Source organism: Barbatula barbatula, assembly GCF_947034865.1.
Source record: "Barbatula barbatula genome assembly, chromosome: 8".
NCBI lineage: Eukaryota > Metazoa > Chordata > Actinopteri > Cypriniformes > Nemacheilidae > Barbatula > Barbatula barbatula.
Window position 1 is genome coordinate 13,060,342 of NC_136771.1, and position 27,101 is coordinate 13,087,442.

Below are 27,101 nucleotides of genomic sequence, written 5' to 3' on the forward strand. Positions count from 1 at the left end.
GTGCAGCGGGTGCCGGCTTGCGAGCTGGAGAGAGAGAAGAACAAGCAAAAGGTTTTAGTCGGGAGATATAAAATGTAGGAGTGAAGTACAATGACTGACCTGTCCTGAGCCCAGTGGTCTGCCGTCCAACGCTGTGATGTTAAGGGATCTTCTAAGAGGAACAATTGGGATGTCTAGCTCCCTGGCTACCTTCAGATCCAAGAAGTTTCCAGCTGCTCCGGAGTTGATGAATGCCCCTATCTGGTGACGCTGATTGTTATGTGAGATTGTTGCCTGTATAATCACTCCAAGGGTACAGGAAGGGGAGAGGAGGTTTACTCTCGACCCAGTTCCCCTCTTCCTGGGCGAGAGCTCGCTTTTCCCGACAATTCAGGGCAGTTGGAACGAAAATGGCCAGAATTTCCACAGTACAGACATCGGTGTTCCCTCATGCGTCGGTCCCTCTCCACCCGGTCGAGTCTGGATCTACCAAGTTGCATTGGTTCTTCTGTATCCCTGGTTCTCCAGTGCCGTTCATCAGTTCTGAGAGGTACTTGGGGAAAGCACACACTAGCCCCTCGGTCTCGTTCCTGTTGCCGTTCTCTATGACGGAAGTCTACTCGGATAGCCATATTGATAAGGGACTCCAGATCGGGCGCAGGATCTCTGTAAGCCAGCTCATCCTTGAGTTCAGGACATAAGGCTTGATAGAAAGTAGCCCTAAGGGCTCGTTGATCCCACCCACTCTCTGTAGCCAGAGTACGAAATTCAATGGCGAACTCCGCCACAGTCCGGGTGCCCTGAGAAAGCTGAAGCAGGCGATACTCCACATCTCCAACGCTGGCTGGGTGATGGAATAATTTCTTCATCTCGCTTATAAACTGCCCACTGTCAGAGGTGAGTGTGGATCTCTGCTCCCACAGCGCCGAAGCTCAGATTAACGCTCTGCCGGTGAGAAGCGTGATTATATAGGCCACCTTGCTGTTCTCTGTGGGAAAGCTGCCAGGCTGCAGCTGAAACACCAGGGTACACTGAGTAATAAAGCCACGACATTTCTCCGGACTACCATCAAACCGCTCCGGTGCTGGAAGTTTCGGCTCTGACAGGGGCGCTATCATCAACTGAGGTGGACTCCCGGATAACTGTTGAGATTCTGTAGGTGCTGCCGACCGAAGACTGTTGTTGAAGAACCTCAGTGAGCATCTGGTCATGTCTGTGAATGGCTGTTGCTTGTTCTGAAAGGGCAGACAAAATACGATCCACATTAGAGGGTGGTGAGGCTCCTTCCGCTGGATTCATCTCTTTCGGTTCAATCTTGCTGTAAGGGTTCAACCCTAGATGATAAATATCTTTGTGAATCCAAGAGCAGAGTCAGCAAACGAGTCAAGAGTCTTTTAGACTAAATAGAATTTACTAGAGAAACAAAGGTTCCAAAAACAATATTCCAACACAAACGACCACTTCAATATAGTTAGGTATAAGCAATGGGTAACGTAAGCTCAAGATTGAACAAAGGGTAGAAAACATGAGTCACTTTAAATAGGGTTAAGTTCAGGTGTAGCGCATCAGGCTAGATTAGGGCGGTGTTGATGTTGGATCCAGAGTAGATCGCCCCCTGCTGGTCCGGAGGTAAGGAGAGATCTCGTGGTAGATCCTTACACCCTGTTTCAAGCCTCTGTTGTTTCAATACGTGCATTTTTGACCTCCGATAAGGGTCACGGACAACTAATGGTCAAATAAAGTTATTTTTGAAAATATGTCTTTAATCGTATGGCTTTTATCATCTTTGACTAAAATCAAGACTTGTTCATTTTTGTCTTATCTTTCGCTTTGTACTCGTTGATTTTTCATCTTCGTCTTCTATTTTTGTCTCCGTTCATTAGTTAATTAGACGTACCTTCAGGTTTCTGCAGTGATGTAAAATGAATGATTACACTCCATTTATTCCAGGGTTAGAACCCCATAGGCGCTCATTTATAATATACTGAGTCTTCTTTTATTTATCATAAACTACAACTAACTTGTGAAAATACTTGGCTCTATTTAAGATTATTTTTTTCTTTCGTTCGTGTGCAGTCCGTTTTCTGACCTCATGCTCTTTTCTATAGGGCCACTGAGGTCCACAGTTATTTCATAAAAAAAAGAGGCAGAACTGTCAGTATCATGACCTCATACTCTATTCTATAGGTCCACTTAGTTCTTCAGAACATTTCAGATCTAAAGTGTGTTTCAGTAACATTATTTTGCATATAATGTCTCTTGCAAATATTGCCACTTCATAGCACCCTATCTAAAAATTAATTTGCAGCCACTTGGACACAAATGGAGATTTCGTGGGACTGAACAAGTGATTGCAGAGCATGGGTTTGGCCATGAATAATTTCCTTGAAATGAGCTCTCTGAGGAGAAAGTGGGAGTAGCGCTTCCGTCTGCAGACGCTGAAGAGCAATCTCCTGCCATATGCGCGCCGGAATCGTATCCTCACTGAGAGAGCGATAGAGGGAGTGCAGACACTGACTCTTCTGAATGATAATTTGAGAGGGAAAAGGGGCAGCGTCATTAACGCATGTCATTTCACCCGAGAGAGAGAGGAGGTGCGCTGAGGGCCTAATGAGATCTGAGGCTGATGGAGACCTGTCCCCTCCTCAAGGTGGTACAAGGGCCGCAATGCTAATGCCTGCATAATTAACAGGCAGGGCTGGTACGCATAGGGCTAGGCATGGTTAGTAACTACATTCGCAGAATATTATTCGTGTATTCAAACCAGAAGAATACACGACTTCATAAAAATATCATAGGTTTTAAGCAGATAATAAATAATCTTTTTTATAGTTTTTTTAAATCATTCGAATCATACCATTTGACTTTTTAAAATCACAGTCAATAATGATCTATCAATAATTATACATTGTAACAATCGTGTTATTGTTTTGAACTTTTGAGGCCTACTTAGTGAAACTATTCAGTCACATTTACACACATCATATACCATATCAGCACTTGTGTTTTATTGATAAATATAAATTGGTAAATAGACTCATTTACAGACACCAAGTGTCCTAAATGTAAATGCCATAGACGTCAGGGTCACACTCTTGGTTTGGACAGCCAAGGTTTGGCCCTTTTGGAGGAAAATGAATACAAGTACAGTAAGAAAATGGATGCTAGAAAGAGAAGGACATGATAGAGACAGGATGCACAATATTTTACATATTTAGAGCCACAACCTTAATATTTTATATGCATTTGTTTTATCTGTTACTTTTCATTTCAAAGTCAAATACAATAAAAAAAACTATGTTTAGAGAATAAAATATTCTCCCCACTGCATTCTGTTTATAGTAAAAAACAAATTGAATATGCATACTGTACTATAGTGTATTTGTTAATGTTTTTTATTAAGTGCTTACTTTTACCAGAGTTATATGACATTTTCCATGTTGTGTTGGTGTGTTTTGTGGCAAAAATGTGCAAATTTGTGCTACTTGGGCTGTTTAAGCAAGATGCTTTGAAAATAACAACAACAACCAAAATGTTGACAAAAAAAAGACATATAGCATCAGCGAGAGAGACCAGCATCTGTCTACAGAAATTGTATTTAAAATAATGAGCCATTTAGTCAGTCAACTTAAGGGTCCGATAGAGATCTAAATCCTGCTCTGACAGTTGGCAGAGGACAGGAGGGCAGCTTTCCCAATTTAAGGGCACTGGGAAAGATGAAAAGAAGAGCTATACCCTTGTCAGCGTTGAAGAATTTTGCACTATTCTAAATATCAAGAGCCAATTATGAGATGTGTTGAGTGAGTCTGGACAAAAAAGTTGTCAATCCGTGGTAAAAGACTTCAAAATGAAGTTGGCGGGGTTTAGAGTGTCACTGTTAAGTTTAGTTCTTGTCAATGTTAATAAGTCCCTCCTCCGTTGCTATATTAACCCATTATGTTCACTTGAGACTTGTTTACTTTGCTCTTTCGTTCTTATGTTTATACCTCTAGTTTTTAATAGATTTGTCATTCCTTCTTTATCCTCTGTGAAGTTCATGTTAACCTTGTTCCTTGGTCTGTCATTTTCCTATTTTATTCAAATGAAACTTAAAGTTCATCCTGTCTGTGTTCTACTGTGGACTACACATTTAATAAGATATACTGTAAGATATTCTAGTTGTCACCTCAAAGCATCACTAAAGTTGAATTATTAGAAAATATAAAAAATAACGATTTAGACTGGCTACCGATTTGATTTATGAGCTTTTTCACTGTAATGTTTGTGTTTGTGTTAGTTTCCAATATAGTAGATCATACAATCATCATAACAAAGCATTCCAGTTTGTTCTTGACATTTTATTAAATATAATCAAGCAATCACACACCTGTCAGACCCCCCCTCCCACACAGACACACACGCACACACATACAAGTTCAGAAATAAGTACAACATGGTAAAAAAGCAATACACTGAAGATTTTTTAGATAGTACAATACATCCTGTGAGTAAGCACCTTTAAATAACGAGAAAGTGTCACATCTAAATTTATGCTTCAGAGCATTGGGGCTGTGATGCTCATCACCTGTTGTCAGGGCAACAGGGAGTTTGTACAGTGATAAATTGAACATCCATGACAGAATGATGCATCTAATATGGCTAATGCTGTCATGGTGTACCACTGAGACAAACACTGAATTAAGATGGATTAAGCTTAATGTCTGTTCCTTTATGAGTTAAATCAGTTTATGTGCTTTACTGCTGACTGGTGAATATCTATGAATATACTTAGGTTACTTGGATTTTTTAGGCCTTAATATAGCTATGCATAACAAGTGTGTAGATTTGGGCCATTACGTTTTAATGCAAACATACTAATTTAAAGGTACAATTATGTGTTTGCAGTAAGAATATATACTTTAAATGATCACAGTGCAGTGCTATTTCAGTGCCGATAGCCCCTGGTCACGATTAATTGAGGGTGGATAGTAAATGTGATGATGGTTTGCCAGTACTATATGGAAATGTAGTACAAGTGTTTAATCAATTTACCCTCCCGATATCTTTCCGCCCTTTTTCATTTACCACAAGTGCAAGCTGTTAAAGTTATAAAAAGAAAATCTGGATATTGTCTTGCTCAGTGATCCTTGAGATCAGCACAGACGTCCCTTGGACAGAATCCAATGACAGCACGACATCCTTCTCCTGAAATTTTTCCGCGTTACTGCGACTGTCAGGAATTCTCAGTCGCTCTGGTATGTCACTGGGAAAATAAAACCTCACGTCTTCGTGTTCTTATAGCATGAGGAGTTAAACTTTGCTGTCAGATTCAGAAATAGATAAGAAGTGACCACACTCCACAGCTCATCCTCTGAGAGCCCCTGCGAAAAGGCATCAGCAATTTGTGATGAAAGACGCTCGGCTGTCCCTCCCAAATCTGAAATCTAATTACACCCTAAGCCAATCTGTCTGATTCTGCTGCTGTAGAAGGCAACAAATTGCCTGGGTAAGTCATCTAGGAGACTGAGCCACCGAACCTGTCGTTTAAATAACAGCGTTCTTTTTCAAAGCCTCTGCTTAGATCCCCCCTCCACTAGAACCCTTCAACTAGATGAAAATCTCTCTCGTTTGTTTAGCATCTTTTCCTTTTCCTATTTTTGAAAATTCTCTTTCATCCACCTACCGTGATGTGTTTGGTTGCATGTTTGCTTAACATGACTATTTTTTTTGTTTGAGAATTTGTTTATTTATTTGTTGGGGTTGTGCTTAAGATACTTGATGAACAATGAAAAACAAACATTAATTTGCACCTCGCAGACACACAAACTGTGGTGTGGACGACCAGATTATATTAGCCACCTGTTGTGGTCTGGCATTGTGACAAAGTCTGACAGTGAAATTGCTTCTTGTAAGTCTCCAGTCAGGTTCCTATGTCAGGAGTTTCAGCCTGGCATTGGCTGAAAAATTGGCAGCAAGAAGATTATTTCTGGAGATTAAAAGTGCAATCTGCCTTTGTTTTTGTTGTAAACATTCCATTGTCACGGTAAATTAGATTTTCAATTACAGGTGGCACATATGACATATTTTTATTACATGTGGTGTGTAGTGTCAGAGCTGGGAGCTTTTTGACGTGTTGGCAATATTACATTAGAGACAGCTGATGAAAGTAGGGCTTTAGGTTTGAGGTGATTGTGGATATGGTTAAATAAACATACTCAGAAACAAATCTATAATGCGATGTAAGTCGCTTTGTATAAAATAACCTGCTAAATCGTAAATGTAAATGTGAAGTATGACCAGTAACAGGAATTAAAAGTACTTATTTCCAAGTACAATGGTATTCTGGTATGTGGTAACAGAAATAATATAATAAATGACTCTCTGTGCTGGCAATATAATCACACAGCTGTTGCGGAAAAATATTTTATTTAAAGAGGGAAAATGGAAATTATATTTACGTATGAGTTATGTATTGTGTTTGGTGCAATCCAATGAACTAAAGTCAGAATGGAAAATATTCAGCATAAAGACATGTCTAAGATGCATATGTAGACCTATGTCCTAATGATTAGGGTGTTTATTTACATTTTTGCATTTGTATATGTCAATTTTGTCAATCCAGATGATACATATTTAAGTATTGGAAGAGAGCACAAGAGAGAATGTGAATCCATCCGTCTTAGACATCATTGCATTGAACATAATGTAATGTGTTTTGATTTCATGTAGACATATTTTATTTTGTTATGTGTTTTGTTCTTTCCAAATGTATCCTGTTTCTATTGCGTTGTGTCTAAAAATGTACATTTATTATTTCTCTGTCCAGCACCAAAAATAAATCGATACATTTTAATATTAGAAACAGCTTCTAATTTTTCATTTATTTTTACTCGGTATGAAATAACTTTACGTATTTTTGTTAAAAAAATTAGAAATTAAATTTCTAAAGAAATTTAGAAGATCAGACTGGGGGACACACACGATTTTATAGGGAAGAACTAATAAGCCATTATAATATAATTAATTTGCTTCTAAAATAATTTGCCACTTTTGTAGAATGCCTCCAATATTGTTGTTTTTCTCATCTTTATTCTATAAACTGTTTCCCTATTTATTTAGATCATTTTTCCATATTATTTAGATGGACAGCACAAATATGTTTTGTACCTTGTGACAAGATGTGTTTCAGGATACTCCTCGATTTCCAGTCTTGGACAGAGCTTTGTTCAAACAAAACAATAAACTCTATGATCTACCTGTCACGCAATGAATATTTTATCAGCCACCAAACAAAAACCCAAACACACGCACACACCCGCTTGTCATGGGATATTCAAATCAAATGTCTGACTTAAAGCTTGTTATGTCTGCTGTGTAAAACACGTGCTCTTATGGTGTCCCAGACTCATTTTCCACTGAACCAGAACCACAACACCCCCAGATTGCACATTGCTTTCCACCCATAATCACATTATATGTATTCCACTGACTGGAATGTCAAGTGTAGGTGCTTGATTGACAAGAGATTTCATTGGTTTTGACTTATGCATTTGCCTTCAAAGTGCAGTGTTCTCTGAAGAGGTAAAGGTTATGTATATTAGGAGGGAAATACTCGATCTTGAGGGTCTTCATGTAATACTGTAAATTTAGCACACAACCTGAAATCCATCATACTTCTTGTCCAACCGAATATATACTTACGCGTTTCATATTGGTTAAGCACAACAGCATCATGGATCAAACATCATTGCATAAGGGGGAAGGATGTTCAAAGAGTCCTCCCTAGTTTATCACAAATGATGCACGCATTATAAATAATAATATGGTCCTGTAAAAGTTTGGCGGATAAAATGGAGGTGACCTCAAGGGGACAGAGATTAATGACGCTCTGGTCCAATATCACTCTAAAACTATTTTTTCAACACTTGAACAGTGCTTTGTAATGAATGTACAGAAGTACAAACACATTTTAAATAAATATCAATAAATCTGTAAAATGCTTTTGTGTACTTTGATCTGTATTTTTCCTCTTGTTTTTTTTACAGATCTCATTATTCAGACACACATCTGATATATTTTTAACCGTGTCCTTTGGAATAGATCAAGATGTTAAAAAGGAGCTGAGTATTATTTGTCCAAACATTTAATTACTTTTTGGTCAAACATTTTGAAGGAAATGTGAATCTCTGTTACTTTGAACTGTTTCTCCCTGACAGCGGATGTGATGAAAAATGACCTTTATGCTAACGTGAGTCACTGCCCTTTAATTGTCACTGTGAACTTTGTTTCACACAGACTGAATATATTTTTTCTATTGCTACATAATTTGTATGCAGTTTTTCTGTTTTGTGTAATAACAAGCTTCATAATAGTCATTAAAAATATAGTCTTGTTCTGTAATATAGACCACTTCGACGTGAACAACGCAGGACCAATGCATTGAACGTTTAAACTAAATACAATCAACAGAACATTTATAATTGAATCAAAATTATACATATTTTTTTTATTTTATTCTGTATGTAAAATATTAATAAATGAATCAAATTGAAACCAGAAGTGCTTCTGGACCAGTGTTTACATCTTGAGAAGTTCTGTTATAGCAGCAACAACATAAACAAACATTATGTGGCAAACATTTAACTTTCGGTAGACCTATGCAAAGGTACAATCAAATATTAATAGAAATTGCATATAAAATTAATTGTTATATTATAAATCAAAACAAAGTTCTCCATTTATGTTTCTGCAATGGCCTGTTGTGAACTAATTTAGGTGTCTTCATTTGAAAAAATGAATTGAACCTCCAGAATCAGACTCTACAGCGATTTCAAAGTGTCAGCAGCATCTGTTGCAGTCAAAATCATCTTAAGGATGATGAAGGTGTACTCATGTCATTCACAAGTGAATGTTTTTGCTATTCAGAGATTCTCCATATTTGAGAACTCACTGTATTGTCAGCCTCATCTGAAATATTTGGAAAAGATATACTTTATTATAGTAAACCGTTTCTAAATCATTTGTGAAATATTACTTTATTATCAGTGAATACTTATATTTATTACTGTTTTGACTGTTTCAATACAACAGATGACTGCTTGATGGTACTCATTGTTTCTATATGGTACTTAGTTTTGTGTTAGTCTTTGATTTTGGTTACAACAAATTTAAAAGTTACTGTTCAAGAACCATGGGCAAGTTCTATAACAGTGTATGCACATACAAAAACAAACACGTGAGAGAACCAGCTCTATGGATTGATGTTCTTTTTTATATTGTGTAAAAAAATGCAGCATATGTTTATATATGGTGTGTACATTTTGTACTTCGAACAACACATATATCAAAGGAATAAAGACTTGCTTTCTTCGGGTGATCACACAGATTCTTGTATTTATAATGTAAGGACAAAAATATCTAATCTTATTCTGTATTGTCTGATAAATGATCATGACAAAACAATATAGTTTCCCTACGTGCTGTATGTATCTGTGTTTGTAGATATTAAAAGTATGATTTAGATATGATTAAAAAGATAGTCCACCCAAAAATATAAATTCTGTCATCATTTACTCACATTCGAGTGGTTCCAAATCTGTATATATTTCTTTGTTCTGATGAACACAGAGAAAGAAAGAGGAAGAATGCTTATAACCAAACGGTTCTCGGTCCCCTTTGACTACCATAGTACTAAAATTACTTTATAGTTGTTTGGTTCTGTTGAACACAAAAGAAGATATTTTGAAGAATGTAGGACAGCAAACAGTTCTGGGTACCACTGTCATTTTTTCCACTGTGGTAGTCAATGGGGTCAGTTGTGGACAGTAACGAAGTAAATGTAATTCGTTACTGTACTTTACTAAAAAGTAAAGTTCCTCGCCACCGTTTGCATACTGTTTTGCACTGTTTGCCTGGCCGGGGGGCTGCTAGAATTTGATAGTCTTATTTAATTAACACTGCATATAGGAATTTATTGTGTGTCTGATATTTGACCTGTGTTTTGACTTCCATAACCTTTAATGTTTTACTTATAGTCAATGTCTTCTTGTACAGCTGCTTTGTAACAATGAAAATTGTAAAAAAAAGCTGACTTGACTTAACTTGACTAAAGTATTTCAATTTTGGGAGACTTTTACTTTAACTCTACTACATTTCAAAGTCAAATATCTTACTTTTTACTCTACTACATTTTCAAAATCAGTCGCTCCTTTTTATTTATGAGTCAATAAGAACTTAACTGGTAAAACGAGCCACCAATGACAGTACATTGCGCGTCTTGTTTTGAACTTGTTTTGCCCCTGTTCAGTGAATCCACTTAGATTAGTACATATTTGTTTTACGATCCTTTTGTTCCATTGCAAGTTTAACTTTAAATAAAAACTTGGATTAGTGTTACAAACAAATGTTAAACCGAAACTGCCTGCTCTCAAGTCCTGTTATTTAATTTTGTTCTAAAGGAAATTGTTTGGCTTCAAGGTTTTGGGTTTATGAATATTGTAATAGACATCAGTGTCTGTCTGACTTATTAATGTAATTTTATTAATAGATTGGTGTGCCAAGAGTGACATTAGAGTCTTCACATAGACAGAGTTAAGCAAGAGTCTTGTGTCAAAAATGATAATAGGACATAACAATAGGATAAAACAAATCATAGTACTTGGATACTTGAGTACATTTGAAGGCAAATACTTTTGTACTTTTTCTCAAGTGAAAGTTTAAAGGCAGCACTTCTACTTTTACTTGAGTAATATTTTACCTTGGGTATCTCTACTTTTACTCAAATACATGGTCTGTGCACTTCATCCACCACTGAATGGGTTCATAACTGTTTGTATAGCACTCCCGTCTGTTTCCCTGCTTGTTTTCCCTTTGGACTTTATTTACCGCAATCCTGCACCTGTTCGTCATTTGTAATCACGTCATTTCCCGCACCTGCCAGCCATCAGTTTCATCACCAAAGACTATTTATACTCTGTGTTTCCGTTATTGAATGTCTTGCGTTACGTGTACCAGTCTGTTTAGTCAGTAAAAGTTACCTGTTTTATGTAAACCTGGTTATTCTCGTCCGGCACGTGTGCCGTGACAGTTTGGTTAGAAGTATGCAACAAATATCTGTTTTCAAACAAATAAATGTATACAGGTTTAGTTAAACATAATTAAAGCTTACCTTAAGTGTTATAAGTGATAATTCTTGGAAAATTGGCAGTTTGTATGCAGAGATTTGCAGATAAATTATGAGTTTTAACTTTTTCAAACAAAACCCATGCGTAGCCCAAATAACGAGAAAAGTTAAATTTTTGGGTGAACTATTCCATTTCATTGAAATGAAAATACATTTATTTTGCTCTAGTAGTTCCCTGCAGGGAACCCAGGAGGTGTTTGTTGCATCTCCCCAGAGCTCTGAACCTATTTTTGATTGATTCCTCCCAATGCACTTCATCTTCTTGTCAGAGCTGTCTTATAATTTCTTGTGTTATCTGCTTAACATCTACAATTCTTTACTTACGTTGATTCCTGATCATTGTGTATGCAGAAAGACTAGTCATATACTAAATAAAGCAGCAAGGTCAATGTTGGTTTGTTGTGAAAACAGACATAAGCCAAGCATGCATTCCCATTGGAATGATACAGGCCATTGGTGGCACCCCAGCAATCCAGCACATTCCATTTCACTGCTGGTAACAGCACAAGTATTCTGTGGCTCATAGAGCTATTTTGTGTGGCTTTGAAGTATGTTTAAGACACTCGAAAAGTAATGTTCTTTTTACAGGGTACGAGTTTTTGAGGACCAGGCCAGCTGACAGTCTTGCCTGGGCCCGGGACAAGATAATCTTAGATGGGCCCCCCCGTGCCCAGATCTCTCCTTTTCCCTTGCTCTTCCTCTCCTCTGCTCTTCCTCTCATGTTCCTCTCCTCTGCTGTTCCTCTCCTCTCATGTTCCTCTCTGTTTCTTACCTTGCTCTACATTGACTTCACTAGTTCCAGCTTCACCGTCTGGGCCCCCCCCTATCCTGGGCCCGGGACAACAGACCCGTTTGTCCCCCCCTATCGGCGGGCCTGTTGAGGACATTGTGAATATCCAATACGATAGTGTGTTTTATTTTAGCATCTAATAACATTTTACAGCAGCAAGGTTTGAACAAAATACCATACATACAAACTTTATTACCGTATGTGTAATTATCTTTTCATGCAAGCTGTACAGGAATGGAGGTCCAACTCATTTGTCTGAATGCATTCTCTGAATAACGTCCACAGTCAATTCATTTATCTCACCGTAGGCCACTTATGTTAAAGTTTCTCTATGCCGTCGTCAGATGACAAGACCTTTTACGCTCTCTCGAAATGGATTTGTTTTGGTGTGGACATGTCCAAGGTATAATCACCCTCTTGTTATTTCAAAGAATGTTTGACTTACTTCTGCAGAACATAAAGAAGAATTTTTGATGAATGTTGGTAACCAAACAATGGCGGTACCCATTGACCATTCCTTTTGTGTCCAAAAGAAGTTAGTGGGCAACGCCACACCAACATTCTTCAAGATATCTCCTTTTGTGTTTGAGACAGGTTTTAAATGACAAAAGGGCGAGTAAATGTTGACAGAATTGTCTCTTCACTTATCATTTTCACTTATCACGTATCCCTCTCAAGTTTTACTGAGGCCAACAATATTGCTCCAAAAAGTCATTGCACAGGACAGGCTCTGAAGTCAGAAACATGCACTACATGCAAAGAACCATCTAAGAACCTTTGTTTTTGTACAGTGTTTGGTATTTTCTGAGTACATGGTGATAGAATTTTAATTTTGAATATTTTTGAGAGTTAACCTTCACAATTAGTTAAACTTGCTTTACAAGAAAAACCTTTACATAAAAAGTGGTCTCTTGCTGTCTTTTTTGACAAGCCGTTTCTTGGAAAAGGCTGGTTAGCTGTAGATTTCAGTAAATTGGCTTTTTTACCACAGAGCTAAATTGGAACCTATTGTGAGCAGGGCTTCAGACAGGATTAGCTCAGAGTGAAAATCCATTACCCCTCCACAGCTGGTTAGCATGTTGGTTTCTGCAAGCTCCACAATAAACACAAGCGCCAATAATGGTCACGAAAGCAAATGCATGATAAAATGGGGATTTTGCAAAGCTAAGGAAAAAGCACTTTTAAATTTAAGAGTCTACACAATTTACTTTGATATTATCCTCCAAGGCAATATTTTTTTTCAATCACTGTATTCATGAATCTGCTCTCCTAACAGCATTAAATGTACAGCATGATAAATAATCATATACTTCTGAATCAGCTGTGTTTAGTGGATATGTTGCATTAAAAAAGTAAAAAAATGTGTCAGCGTTGAACACGGATCTTACAAAACATACACAGCCATTAAATTTCAATTATTCACTTGTTTCATTTTTTTCTCTAAATGTTGCTGTCAGCCCTTAACAAAGCAGGCTGTCAAAAGAACATAAAAATGTGAATCAATTCCACACACTTTACCCAGCAGTATATGCACAATTTAATGAGACAAGAGGAATAACAGCAATTGAAGAATAGAGAAAAAACAGGAAGGTATAAAAAGGTCTCATTATAATTCAAGAGGGCCTGTGTGCATGTGACCTTTACTCTTTCCATTGGCTGCCGGTGTGCTGTATAGCTAAATCACATCCACGGGATCATTATTCGCAAGGCACTCTGTGTTATTCTTTCCTTACCTTCAAGAGAACATAGAGAGCAGTCTTATTCATGTGTTTTCCCTATCTCATACTTCAAGATTGTGTTTTAGATGAGATAAGGTGTCTGCACATTTAATGTCAGTCAAACAACAGCTACATTCTTTTCTTGGCATACATTATATGTGTAAGTTAATGTGAGTGAGTGTGTGTTTGGGGGTTGTTTGGGAAGCTATATAAACCTTATAGTAACCCTACATGTATCTTATCTTAAAGCGATCTGAGTAATGTACTTATAAGGATTTATTGCAGTCTGCAATGAAAGTCCTTATTAATGAGCATGTTTCTAAGATAGTTTTTTGCCCTTTATATGTTTATTTTAAGAGAAACATCTTAGACAAGGTTCGAACTTGAGATATCAAACAGCAACCTCTGAGCAATTTTCCACAAGGATTATGAGAGAGGACCGAAGATGTGTTTTGTTATACATTGAAAGGCTGAATAAAAATGGAACCACTTTTAAATATAGCCTTGGAAAACAGGACATTCCTTTGCTTAGTCTGTTTTTATTCTAAGCAGTATGCCTGTATTCGTGACAGTTATTCACCATCCTCACACCATTCATTCTCCGAGTTGTAGCAATATAAAGAGCTCTTTGAATATATCCTAAATGGGGTTTACATTTACAGCACTCTACACAAAAATAGATGCAAAAACAATAAGTACCAGCTAATATTTTGGAACATTTTGATAACGTTTATACTGTGGTAAGGTAACTGCAATGCTACACTTTCTGGATTGGCTCCACCTCTGTGTGCCAGCCTCCCAGCAATTAGCCATTAAATCCCCTGCCTCCAAACTACACCGTGACCTTCCACATGACCTCCATTCACCTTCTAATAGATTCTGTGGGCAGTTTCTAAATGAGCTTCAGCTAGAAACAGAACTTAGCTGGGTCTTCCCAGAACAATTGATTCTATCTTGTAACCTAGTGTCCGGAGCCTACTTTGCAGGGGTTTGGCCAATCTCAAACAAACTGTAGGGCTACTTTTCCTGATGAAAGAATATTTCCTAAGTGCTACAGAGATAAAAAAAATACATGCCTAAGAAATATTTACACACTTTAAAATTACTTTAAACCGAGCCATTAACTTGTGGTCAGTGCTCTAACACTTCATACCATTATTATCCTGGACTGAGGTCCATCCTTGTCATTTCCTGTCTCGACTAGACTTTCCTATATCCAAATAAATGAATAAAAATATACAACATTTTTTCCAGGAGTCAGTGGTGCCCCAGAACTGTCAGTTGCTTATATTCCTCTAAATCTCGTTATTTGTGTTTAACTGAACAAAGACATTTTTACATGTTTGGAACAACTTGAGGGTGTGTGATTTAATGTTTCACACATTTGATCAACCTTTAATCGCTCAATCTCAGGCACCACAATCTGGAACTGGGAGCAAAAGGGTGAGAGAAATATACTTTAATAAATACTGAATACGTAAGACTTTTAACTCATAAATTGAAACTGCTTCTCTAATAGCCCATTGAACATTCCCAAGTGGAGCCAATGGAGTAAAAATGCTACTGATTTCAGAACTAAAAAAGAAGAGCTCTATTAATGTCTTGTTATAGATGTATAAAAGCAACCTCAACCTTGTTCCGGTGTCATCTCTCCGTCTCTACTATATGCCCTAAGGTATATTGCTTATTTAATCATGTCCATCTATTCAAGGTTCATGTTTCATTTTTTCTAATTCTCAGTAGCCTTCTCTCCAAGCCCCTCAATTGCTTACTGCAATATCAAATTGTTCATGTATAAATGCTAACCATTTTGTCAAAATAGGACTTGTTTTGTTTGTTAGGGTTAGATCGATGTAATTCTTGGAAAGGGTCATGGGATGAAACAGTAAATTATGCTTGTTTGATGAACGGAACAAAATCATACCCTTAAATCTCATTTATAACGGACCGCTAGCAAAGACCAATTACACCCTTCTATTAAAACACATAAACACAATCAATGTGTGCAAATGACCATGCTAGTAAACTGTAATTAGATGGCTGTTAACAATAGATGCTCTGCCCAATGCTGTAAACATCATTGCATTCCTTTTGCACCGTTTCTAATGAACCTTCTGGTTTGCCTGTAGGAATATGTTGGAGTTAATAGTACAAAGCTGGAGAGTGATCATGTATTTTTTCATGTGGTAGGGTGTGTGTGTTTGTGCATGTGTGTGTGACTGTTTGGGAAGGCAGGAACTGGTGCAGACAAGCAGCTTCTCATGGTGGCAATTAACACTTAACAAGATGTGATAATTAGCCTGTTTAGATATCCTTGCCAACCTCCATGAATTGCCTTTCTCTTCGGTCGCTTTAAGGTATTGGATGCTGGTGACCACTGAATCCCACCAGCTACATTTTATTTGCCCAGACTAATCCAGGCAATTAACAGCTGTAGATTTATGTCTAGCATTCTTAATCATCTTAACACATACATCACCAAGGGCACGAGCGTATGAACCTAGCATGCAAATATATATATAAGTAAAAAATAAGTGCGTTTAATCAGCATGTCTGTATTGTGCTCATTCCAGTTCAGTGTCTGATAAATTTGAACAGAAACAAACTCAGAAATGACCTGTCACCCAGCAGCAATGTAAAAGACTCCAGGCAGGGTTAATCCATCAAATTCATTAAACTTATCCTAAAACATGTAAAAACTATTGTGCTGTTTTAATATAAATATTAACTTGTGTCTTTACAGTATTCAAGATCAGCAAAACATTTTGTTTTGTTATTTTAGTCTAGTTAAAATTTTATACAAATAAAAACAATATTTAGATGGGGAATTTGTGTCACTAGAAAATGTCACTAGTTCACAGAATAAAACAAAAAGTATAATAAATAAAAAAGGTAAATTAAATTTACTATAATATAAATAAAAAAACGAACCTAATTTTGCGGTGGAGTGTTTTCCATATCATACAAATGAAAAGACCTCTGCAAGTTCTGTTAGATCCTATTTCAGCCTGCTGTGTATAGGGGCTTTCGCACCGCGGGAACAATTTGCCGGAAGTTCTCGCTTTTTGTTGTGTTCGCACCGCTTGGAGGAACACTTCAGCTCCTTCTCTGAGGCAGGGTCTAAACCAGTAGGATAGGAACAGCCTGTGAAGTAAGCTAACAGTGACTGGCCAATCACAGCACCGTTTACAGACTTTCCTCCATCATTGGTTGCTTGTCTTTGTTCGATGGATGCGCTTTAATGACTTCGTTGTCAACCAGCTTATGTCACCAAACATATCCATCTGCCGGCGAGAATACTACCAGGGAAACGGCGTGATAAATTTTTTTCCGCATAGGACAGCCCTCTTTACTTGTTTCGGAATTTTGTTCATGAACTTATCCGATCGGAGAGTGCCTTATGTCATGACGAGTTTTTGACAGCCCGGTTTCTACAGCTTCACAATTGTTGCCAAGTTGACAGAAATGGTTATCTCATCATGGCAACAATTTGTGATCAAATGCCGTCTTACCATTTAGAAGTAGTCCAGCATTCATTGGTTCACTGCCTAAGACAGAACTGTCCATCATTCATTTATAATTTTACTTACCTCCCTGCAACAGCCAAATCACTACAGTATACGTACATCTTGTCATAGCACTTTGTCATAACTCCGGAAACCATCTTCTCCCCAAGGGGTCGCACCTGATGAACATTACAGCAATGTTCGGCGCATTCAAAATTGGAGAGAGGCCAGTTAAGAAAATGTTGAAGTTTATTGATCAGAAGTCTCAAACAATACAGCTGCTGGGTGGGTCCTCAGACGCAAACCTCTCACAAAGGACCAACGTCTCACAAAGGGTCGACCCAGAAAAACTAATTCACAGCCTTTTTATAATATTTCACGACGTGTCACTGGTTTCAGATGGGGGGTTGGGGAAGCCTGGGACTCGTCCAATCCGCTTTCTCTCCTTTGTTCTGCCTCAGCCAACCAGCTCACACTCCTTTGCTCTCGGACCTTCTGTAACACATCACACGGAAACACCCCACCACATTCCAACGAGCTCCGTGTGTGTAATGTGATCTTTACACACACACATACCATTTCCTGTGGAAAATACACTCAATATCACCCCTTAACTCTTGGTTAACTCAACTCACACACTGGTTATATTTTCAACATATTATGCACGGTTAGTAATCAATAATGAAATCATAAAGCATATTAAATGTAAAGGCATGTTTAAACCACAAAAAAAATCCTTCACACCTCCTTCTTTGATGTGAGAGGAACCACTGACCATTGCACATTACTGAAGTAAAATACTATTAGGGCTGTGTATTGGCAAGGGCCTCACGATACGATACATTTCACGATAGATGGGTCCCGATACAATATATCACAATACATTCGATGACTCTCTTTTATATCCCACTCCACCAGTGCAGTTTTCAGTAACTCGGCAATGTTTATGCCAGTATGGCTTGTCTCATGCATTGCGCGTGTCTGTGGTTGTGATGTAATCCTAACATACGATGCATTGAAAATCAGGGTCACTCGCTCAACCGAGCTAAGGGATTTTTTTACCTCTTCGTAAATCCCGGGTACTTCTACGTCCGTTATGTGCCTGCGAATCGGAATCACATAACACAGCTAGTGTTCACCATATGCCCGAAGCCAAAAAAACTGTAATTGGACATTGCTGCACAATATATCTATTTACTAAAGGAACAGATTTACTAATGTTACATTCAAATTTATAGTAATTTCATAACCTGTGATAATAGTTAGCAGTCTATTGAACTCTTCTGTTAATTAAATCCATAATATAGCCTAAACATAGTCATATATTATGCTTTATATGTCTTACCATTTATTATTTTTATTGTAAAACCATTGGCTTTGTTATGTTAAGTCAGTCACATTGTCTTCTTTAATTTGATTGGCTGAACGTTCTATATTCTTCAGTCTTATTGGCTGAAATGCTGCTCGGCCTCTGTAATTTTGATGGGCTGGAATTACATAAACCCTGTTTGATTGGTCAAACTGATGAAATTTGTTAGCTCCGCGATATTTCTATTGTTTCACCCTAAACAGACAGAGAAAATGAATGTGTTGTGTTGTCACAAAAAACATTAATTTATTGTGCTCTTGGGGGCCCCCACTTAGTTAGCTTATAGGGAGGACAGGCTCTGGTTGTCATAAAATGTTTTATACACAAGCCTTTAATAAGGCCAAAGATAATTTCTAATTTTTCAGTGTTTTGTTTTAACATAAGCTACCTTTGCTTTAACTCTCAACGGAACCCTTAGGTGACAAAACATCCACATAAATACTAGATAATTTGGCCGTCCATAAAATATTTAATATTTAACATGGGGAGCAACACAGTAGTCACTGGTGCAGCGTTCACAGCTGTCAAGCTCATTTCTCTCCAATTAGGCAACTCAGGCAGAGCCTAAAGCCGTATACATAGATCTCTGACTGGGCTTTTTGGAAATTTGTGCTAAAAAAGACGAGGCTGTGATTCAGTTTGACAGCTCTCCTCCGCTCAGTGGCCGAGTACTGTGAGAAACATGGCAGACTCCTGTGTTTATAGACCTCTGATCTCTCTCTCTCTCGCTCTATCCAGCATGGTCATGAGTTAAAGCTGCGTTTATTTCATTGTGTCGCCAGTGCTTTTTTATTTTCTATATCTTTGCAAGAAATAAATTTTATTCCAGATATTCCTCAGTTCACTGTTAAAAGTTATTTTCATTTTTCCTTTCTTACTTTTTGAATAAAAATCATTTTTGTAACACTATATAGTGCACAACATGGGTCTAAAATAACCTGCATTCCCTTTTTACGTTATTTCAATCATGGCTGAGTGTTTCTTTGCTGAATCTAAGAAGAAAATAGTATTTCATCATTTAATATTCGGTTTTACATAATTATCTTGATTGTTCATTCATTCATTTTCCTCCGCTTATCCGGGGCCGGGTCGCGGGGGCAGCAGTCTAAGCAGAGATGCCCAGACATCCCTCACCCTAGACACTTCCTCTAGCTCTTCCGGGGGGACACCGAGGCGTTCCCAGGCCAGCCGTGAGACATAGTCCCACCAGCGTGTCCTAGGTCTTCCCCGGGGTCTCCTCCCAGTCGGACGGGCCGGGAACACCTTCCGGGGAAGGCGTCCAGTAGGCATCCGGAACAGATGCCCAAGCCACCTCAGCTGACCCCTCTCGATGTGGAGGAGCAGCGGCTCTACTCCGAGCTCCTCCCGGGTGACCGAGCTTCTCACCCTATCTCTAACGGATCGCCCAGCCACCCTGCGAAGGAAGCTCATTTCGGCCGCCTGTATCTGGGATCTTGTCCTTTCGGTCATGGCCCAAAGCTCATGACCATAGGTGAGAGTAGGAACCTAGATTGACCGGTAAATCGAGAGCTTCGCCTTGCGGCTCAGCACTTTCTTCACCACAACAGACCAGTACATCGACCTCATTACTGCAGAAGCTGCACCGATCCGTCTGTCAATCTCCCGTTCCATCCTTCCCTCACTCGTGAACAAGACCCCAAGATACTTAAACTCCTCCACTTGAGGCAGGAACTCTCCACCAACCTAAAGTGGGCAAGCCACCCTTTTCCGACTGAGGACCATGGCCTCGGATTTGGAGGTACTGATTTTCATTCCAGCCGCTTCGCACTCGGCTGTAAACCGTCCCAGTGCATGCTGAAGGTCATGGTTTGAAGGGGCCAACACGACAACATCATCCGCAAAGAGCAGAGACGAGATCGTGTGGTCCCCAAACCTGACACCCTCCGGCCCCTGGCCGCGCCTAGAAATTCTGTCCATAAAAATTACAAACAGAACCGGTGACAAAGGGCAGCCCTGCCGGAGTCCGACATGCACTGGGAACAAGTCCGACTTACTGCCGGCAATGCGAACCAAGCTCCTGCTTCGGTCGTACAGGGACCTGACAGCCCTTAGCAAAGGACCCCTGACCCCATACTCCTGAAGCACCCTCCACAGGACGCCACGAGGGACACAGTTGAATGCCTTCTCCAAATCCACAAAACACATGTGGATTGGTTGGGCAAACTCCCATGAACCCTCCAGCACTCTGTAGAGGGTGTAGAGCTGGTCCAGCGTTCCACGAAAACCACACTGTTCCTCCTGAATCCGAGGTTCTACTATCGGCCGTATTCTCCTTTCCAGTACTCTGGCATAGACTTTCCCGGGGAGGCTGAGAAGAGGGACCACCACCCCGGTTTGCCATCCCAGAGGCACTGTCCCCGACCACCACGCGATGCTGCAGAGGCGTGTCAGCCAAGACAGCCCCACAACATCCAGCAACTTGATCAGGGCGAATCTCATCCACCCCCGGTGCCTTGCCACCGAGGAGATTCTTGACTACCTTGGGTGATGGAAGAGTCCACCTCTGAGTCCTCAGCCTCTGCTTCCTCAATGGAAGACGTGACGGAGGGATTAAGGAGATCCTCGAAGTACTCCTTCCACCGTCCGACGACATAAGCACAAACAACAGTGAGAGACCTATCCCCGACCCGTAGGCGCAGGGAGACGACCCTCTCGTTCACCGGGGTAAACTCCAACACATGGCGGGAGAGCTGGGGGGCTATAAGCAAACCCACACCAGCCCCCAGCCTCTCACCATGGGCAACTCCAGAGTGGTGAAGTATCCATCCTCTCTCGAGGAGTGTGGTTCCAGAGCCCAAGCCATGCGTACAGGTGATCCCAACTATCTCTATTCGGAACCTCTCAACCTCACGCACCATCTCAGGCTCCTTCCCCGCCACCGAGGTGACATTCCACGTCCCTAGAGCTAGTTTCCGTGTCCAAGGATCGGGTTGTCGAGGCCCTCCCCTCTGACACCCCCTATGGTCCCTCCCGCACGTGGTGAGACCACGGGAAGGCGGCCCCAGGTTTCAGTTTTGGGAAATAAAGATTGAAAGAGTTTGCATTTAATTTTACTTCGTAGATAGAACGTATTTGTTTTCTTATAAAAAAGGGCAAAAATGTAAAAAACTACGAAAAAACACCACAGTGTAAATAAGTCACAGAATAAGAATATACGAATGATTCAGAAAAATGTAAGATAGAACCTCCCAAAGTGAAATGGTGAAATTGCTTAATTTACCTTTTATTACTTTCCTTTTCTTACCTACAGTTTTTTACATCAATTTTACTTGAATGCGGCAAAAATTACTGATATAGGAACCTTTGTTATTTGCATATTTTGCCTAAACTGCCACACATTTCACATTTCACAACAACTGTATAATGAATGCATGTTTTTTGACCACAGAAAACATTTGATATATTCTGAAAGATAACTAGAAATCATATTTAAATGTTGGACTGAGATTTCCTTGACCTTGAAATATATTACTAAATGAGAAAGAGATCCAAAGACACATGTTGACATATTGAATTGTAGCTAGCGAATGTTAGCTAGATCAACAAAATAGAATATAATATTACAATATTGTTGCTTTTGGGCAGAAACCTTGTCTCTCCATATTTCTTTATGTTTATCTTTGTCTTAAACCCCTGCTATTGGTCACCTTTTATGTCTGTCAGTGTTCCTGAAAAGAAAAAAAAATTGACATTCAAGTTTTCTGTCTAACAGTGACCACATATAAGTACTATACTTGACCAACTGTTTGATGTGCGATTGAAAAATGTTTTCTGTGAATTTTTTTATGGCTGGTCCCAGTCATAGATTAAATGCTGAAATGTTTAAAAATGATACATTTTCAAAATATTCATGATTCATGGATTTCATAGATCATGAAATAATGAATTCTGAAATCGTTTTATTTCAAAAGATGAAACAAAAAAACACCCAGCCATGCATGAAAAAAACATAGAAAATTAATAGGTGTAGTTTTAGACCCACGTTGTGCATTAGAAGGGGTTTCAATAGCTTGTGTATCAAAGGGTTAAACCATTTCAGTGTTTGGCACAGTAAAGCCCTGATAGATGTCTGGCCAGAGAGACAGAGCCTGAACATCTTTGCAGGTAATTGTAGGACTGATAGATGTGAGATTGTGAGCACCCTAAGGTGATGTCAGCCTCTGAGGTTGTTTTTGTTAAATGATCTGAACCCTCAAGCTGTCTTTAAAAGAAAGAGGCTGAAAAGAGTCCAGGAGCCCTTCAGGCGAACCAGTTGTTCTGTATGCTGTGAATGTGGTCAGGGTAGTTCAAGCAAAAATGCAATTGCTGTCATTGTTTATCTTTGCTATTAAAAAAAAAAGAAAACTCTTTTGTGAAGTAAATTAATAAATATTGCATTTTGCATAAAAATGGTCCAAGGTTGAACGTTTCATTTTTAGCCGCACTGTTCCTTTTAAGCCTGCCAAGATGTCAGTCGTGTTGATTTTCCATGATTGTGCTCTTCCCCTTGTCACAAGATTAAAGTTCTTCACCGATTAATTTGCCTTGGTAAGAGCAGGATAACATTAGATGAAATGGTGATGACTACACATTTTTAGCTTTGATCTTTTCTCCCTTGAATCTTTATTTTCTTCTTTCCTTTCATCTATTGCGAATGTGCGTGCTGCACTATGCGCATGGTTGTGCCTTACGCAGCAGTTCTTTCTCTGCTCCATCAGAGCAGCTAGAATCCATCAACCTGTAGATAATCACCTGTAAATAAATCATGCAAGTCTTAACTTACCATTTAAAAAACACAGGGTGCGCTGAAAAGGTGAATAGGCTGTCATTTATTTCAGTGGAATCTTGATGCATAAGCAATTTTTTACTTGATGTTCTTCTCTTTGTAGCCCGAACGATGTCTTCTATATGCAGAGGACACATATTTTACCAATCGCCTTTTGTGTACATTAAAGACGTGAAGCGGTGAACTGAAATCAATGCAATCTCCTGCAGCCGTCGTCATGCTGCATCTTGTTTCCTGCTTGACAGACGAGCACGCTCTTTTTAAGGCTCTTGACATACCCCGTAGCGCACAGGGCTGCATTAATGCTCTCCATTTGCCATGCGCCTCAGGTGAGTCCCTCGAAAACCACTGAATCACTTTTTTCCGCTCTTTTCCACCGTTTCATTAAAAAAAGGACACACTGTATGCAGCGGCCGTGATAATTACGCGTGACCTCGTTGATACGGAGTCGACTAATCCTAGGAGAGCTTGTGTCCTTGCCTGGTTTCCATATCAGACTGTTAATGATTTTACTAGCAGGCCTTGTTTGAACATGAGGTGAAACGTTTTATATGAACGATGTTAATAAACATACACTAGTGTATTGGATTGGATCAGTAATTAAAGATTAGTATGCACTGTGTATAAGACGCTCTATCAGAAGCTTGTTTTCTGAAATTACATTTGTTTGATCGCTTTAAACAAACAACTCCGTTCCCCGTGGTACTGAGATCAAAGTCTACTCGGACCATGTATTAATAGTGACCCTTTTAGTAGCTAACAGCATTCCTACCAGGGAGTCAGGTCAATAAATCATGATTTCAAATAAAAGAGAATATCAATATTAACGATCACACAAATCTTCTTAGTTGGATACTGTGATGGGTACTGAGCAAAACAAGTTAAAAGCAAGCTTGCATTAAAGCTACATGTCATGACATGTGAAGACTGTATGTGCCCAGTGTGATTTGTTACTGAAGTTGAGCATTTCTATCTGTCACCTAACTTTTCCGCAGACATCTTTGTTTTTATATCGCCAAAAGTCTTGTTTAGCATCCCACCTCTTGTCAATGTGGATTTGCTTCCCTACATGTGGTTTTGCATTGCACGCATTGTGGTTCCACTAACCAGGCATTGGGTTCTTTATACAATAGATTTTTATTTGACATTTAGAATATATCAGACTAAAATGCATAAAACTTATTGAAATTTTCTGGCACTAAACATCTCCATCTGCCTTTACAGTTTTTGGAAATGCCTACCTATAATGACTATTGTTATTGGTTTACTGTATGTCTTTTAGTTTTCTTATATTAGAGAGGCAAGTGTTCCTGCACATGCAAAGTCATAGAAAGCACCCAGATCAGGATGAAACGCTTGTGAAAATGAGGAAGAGATTATTATTAATGTGTTTGCCTGAAATATGTGAGCAGTCATTGAGACAGCAAAGCATATTCATATGTTCGGGAACAATAGGCTGTGAAATGGGTGACTGTGAGTTCAGTAAGGAGATCAGTCTAGCAGGCACATAAATATGTTTGAAAAATTCAGCTTTCACAGTTCTCTTCAAGTAATACTGTTTTGCAGACATAATGAATGTAATTTACTATAGAATATAGCTAAGAACATGGGTTTAATATTGACGTTTTTCGGTTCTAATGCAGCAGTGATTGGACAATTGTTCAAAAAAGAACACTGAAATCAAAATTCATAATGTTCAAATAAAAATAACAAATTTAAATTTGTGATGTCAACCAAACCTTCGGTGTATTCATATTGTGAAAAAAGTTGACAATAAATAAGAATGGATATACAGCAGCTGGTATTTTGTGGCAAACACAGGCATTATAAAAGGGAAAGCATCACAGATCATGTATTTTCTGAGGAAATCTAGCAGTTTTGAAATTGATATGTCGTTTATGTCAATGTTTTATTCTTGTTTTATTTAATTTATTTTGAGTTTCTCCATTGTGTGTTGGTATGGTAACCTGAACATCAGAAACAGGAGTAAGCTGAGTAGTTAGAATGTGTAGTAAATAGTGGGGATTGATCTGAGAAATATTACTCATTACTTCATCTGTAATCAGGTTTTTTAATTCTTTGTCATAAATTATTAAATGTTGTTGTGATATAATGAATATGAACTGTTGCATGTGGTATCTTGAAGTGTACTGCTGCTATCCACAAACCAAATTGCCTATTGAGGACACGTAAAGTAAATTAATGTAAGGTGTTGTGTAAAGTAAGGTGTAGTGTAGAGTACAGTGTAAAGTAAAGTGTAAAGTAAGGTGTAGTGTAGAGTACAGTGTAAAGTAAAGTGTAACGTAAGGTGTAGAGTACAGTGTAAAATAAGGTGTAGAGTACAGTGTAAAGTAAAGTAAAGTAAAGTAAAGTAAAGTAAAGTAAAGTAAAGTAAAGTAAAGTAAAGTAAAGTAAAGTAAAGTAAAGTAAAGTGTAAAGTAAAGTGTAAAGTAAAGTGTAAAGTAAAGTGTAAAGTAAAGTGTAAAGTAAAGTGTAAAGTAAGGTGTAGAGTACAGTGTAAAGTAAGGTGTAGAGTACAGTGTAAAGTAAAGTAAGGTGTAGTGTAAAGTAAAGTAAAGTGTTAAGTAAAATGTCTTTTAAAAATAGTTTGTTGCCTTTGTAACAGAGTCCAGCGAGAGAGAGCTGTGTGGGGTAAAACCTCACCAACATATACGCTCTAGCAACAGATAACCGAGACTGTGGTCTTTAGCCTTCTTGTTAGAGTTTTCGAGGCCTTGAATAAACCTTGAATAAATTTTTTTACAGATGTAAACATATACTATTATTTTATTATTCTTATTCTTATCGGGACCATCCTTTTGTACCATGCGCGGTGAACATTTTCCCGCCGTTAAACCAGCAAAAGTGGATTCAGACACAACTTGAGTGCACCTCTGCTGTGCCCTTTAAACCATTTGCTTAGATCGTGAAAAAATAGGGCCCTAGACCAGATTAGAGTTGGTCTATGGCGCAGACAATATTCCGTCAATATATATGTTTTCTCACATATATCAAGACTCAATAATGTAATGGAAGTTTGAAAATAATTGTAAAAAATTCAAATGATTTTAAATTTTTCAGAAGATTATTTAACGTATCAGCCTATGATGGTTTTAAAACAGTATTGACGTTTCTACAGTACCTGCTACTCTTACTGGCTGCTTTTTGACACCGTTTCATTATTCTACGATCAATTTAAGGTACATCCATCCATTCTCCAAACACACTATTAGGGTAGTTGCAGACTGGAGCCATTTTTAAACTTTCTTCCATAAATGTAAAAAATTACATTTTGCACACATGAATAATTTCAAGCCAGTAGGCGAGAGAAACTGATAGTCTAAGGTTTTTTTTGTCCGTTTGTGTCTTCAAAATGGGTTTCTTTCATCCAGGGCTTTTCCAGTACAGTCCTGGAGAGAAACTGTTCTACACAGTTTAGTCGCAACACATTTGAATGGCTCTGCTATAGAATATAGTCTGTTTGAGTTAATATCCAACAACAATCATCTTATGGTGCTTAAACACTACACACATGTCTATCATCAGCAAAAACAACAAGCTGGAAGCACTCCATGGCCAATATGGCTTAGCAGTCAAGATGGCACTACATCTGTTACAAATTCAGACAACTTGGAATTAAATAATTGCTTTGCTCTTTCCCCACCCCCCCGAAAAGGTTGTCATTGGCTGTATATGTGATTGCGCTGGCTGCTTGTGTCCATGTAATTGACTTACATTAGTCAAATGAGCTGGTGATGGAAAGCAAACCATTTAGAAAAATGAGCATATTAG